The 2,119-nt window shown below is 49.5% G+C and overlaps 1 pseudogene across 1 annotated transcript; it reads left to right on the top strand.

Moving 5' to 3' along the window:
• The first annotated feature begins 1,021 nt into the window (after positions 1 to 1,021).
• LOC306652633 (inhibitor of growth protein 1-like) lies at positions 1,022 to 1,805 on the top strand (annotated as a pseudogene). Its single transcript has one exon. The product of its transcript is annotated as an inhibitor of growth protein 1-like (transcript).
• Positions 1,806 to 2,119: the final 314 nt, after the last annotated feature.

Genomic DNA, 2,119 nt, shown 5'->3' with positions numbered 1-2,119 from the left:
CTTCTCCAAGGGAAGGGCAGTGGTCCAACTAACTCAGAGGCACATGGTGCAGGCAATGTCTTCACCAGCTCTGAAGCAGCCAGACACCAACACCGGACACAATGCCAACACCTCCAGGACGGAGTGGGCAGGTCCAGACATGCGCTGTGCATCCACCTATCCAGCCCATGCACCATCTGAGAACTGGGCATGAGCAAAAAACACCTGTGGTCTGGGCACACCTCCGTGTGGCTCTGCCCACTGTGGACTCACCCTGTCTGAGTCCCAAACCATATGAGATCTGCTTTGGGGACCAAAGGCACCTGCGGGAAGGAGATACCACAAGAGCTAAGTGCTGCTTCCAGCCCTCCTGTCCTTGTTTGGGCACTGGTGAGCACGCAAAGTGGCTCAGTCCGGTGAGAGTCACTGTGGAGGTCCTGGGGATGCAGATGCCTCCCCATCCCTGCTGCACCCCAGTAACGGGGCCTTCTGGTGCCAGGTGTATTCATTTCCTGGTTTAGGGACAAAGACTCACAGGGTGAGTTTCAGGAGGTGTTTTTGGAGGGTGCTCGCTAAAGGATCTGAAGTGCTCAGGGCTTTCCCATGATGGGGACATTTTAAAGTGTCCACTTAGGGGACAAGTGCAGCTCTGCCCGCCAGGCTGGGCCCCCCTACTCTGGTGCGGCAGTGAGGGGCCCTTGACTCTCGACCCTCAACCTTCTCTCTGGGATGGGCACTACTAGGACCTGCCTGCATACACCTGCACCATACCAGACCAGTGAGCGTTCATCTGGGAGCCTCCTTTACCCTGCACAGTGCCCGACAAGTGGGGGTTCATCTGGGAGCCCCTCCTCCATGGCCTACTAGTACATGCTGGGTACTGTGGCCTGGGCAGGTGCCACTGCTGGCCAGATGGGTGGGGTTCCTGGGAGAGCCAGGGGTCATGGGAGAGCAAGAGATCTGCATTTTGCAGATTTAATTTTAGGGGGAGGGATGCAGAAAGCAAAGAGCCACACAGAGTGGAGGGGTTTCACTCTGAACCATGCTGAGTCATGCCAACAGGAAGCAGATCCACCTGGCAAATTATGTGGAGGATTACCTGGCCTCCATTGACTCTCTGCCTTTACACCTGAAGAGAAATGTTTCAGTGATGCGGGAGTTTGAAGTGAAAAGTCAAGAAATCCTGAAAGAGCAGAATGAGCATTATGAGAAATTGAAATGAGAGACAGATGGTGCCTAAAAATTTCAAGTGCTATGCTGCATCCAGAGAGCCCTGATTCAGAGCCAGGAGCTGGACGATGAGAAGATTCAAATCCTAAGTCAGATGGTGGAACTGGCAAAGAGCCAGACCAGACAAGTGGACAGTCATGTGGAACTCTTGGAGACACCTCAAGAGATCAAGGACACCACTAGTAACAGCTGCAAAGCTGATCAAGAGAAGGCAAAGAACAAGGCAGTTGCACAGGATGAAAAGTGAAATTACAAGGGTACCCTGTGGCCACTCAACAATGTGAATCAAGTGATGAATGTATCTAATAATAATCATGACCATGATGATGTCACCTCAGGAACACCCAAGGACAAGAACACAAAGACCTCAAAGAACAGGATTCATGACCAAAGCACAGAAGGAAGCAAACCCTGCAAACCTTCCCAGTGATGAAAATGAGCCCACATACTGTCTGTGCAATCAGGTGACCTATGGAGAAATGATACCTTGTGGAAATAGCAAGTGCCTCCACCAGATGGTTCTACCTCTCCTACTTGGAACTCAGTCACAAACCACAGGACAAGTGGTACTGTACCATGTGCAAGGGCAGAAATGAGAAAATGAGAAAATGATGAGCAAAGCATTGCAGAAGTCCAAAAAAAAAAAAAAAAAAAAAAGAAAGAAAGAAAGCCTATAAGAGGTAGTTTATGGACATTCTCTAGTAGAACAGAATCAGTCCATGTGTGTATTGCATTGCTGCCTATGTTGATGTGTGTGAATTGTCAAATGTATATTTTCAAGAAATGTTAGAAAAGGTGCAGTTCCCTTTTTTGGGAGGGCAGTGATTCTCTTGGCCTTTCATTCTCACTGGTCACATGTGTGAGATGAGTGTGCTGTGGATCAACATTTTAGGAACTACAAAATATAGGC

The sequence above is a fragment of the Sciurus vulgaris genome, assembly GCF_902686455.1.
Source record: "Sciurus vulgaris genome assembly, contig: HiC_scaffold_356_arrow_ctg1, whole genome shotgun sequence".
NCBI lineage: Eukaryota > Metazoa > Chordata > Mammalia > Rodentia > Sciuridae > Sciurus > Sciurus vulgaris.
The sequence above is the reverse complement of the archived record's forward strand: the minus strand, read 5'-3'. Positions and strand labels throughout refer to the sequence as shown.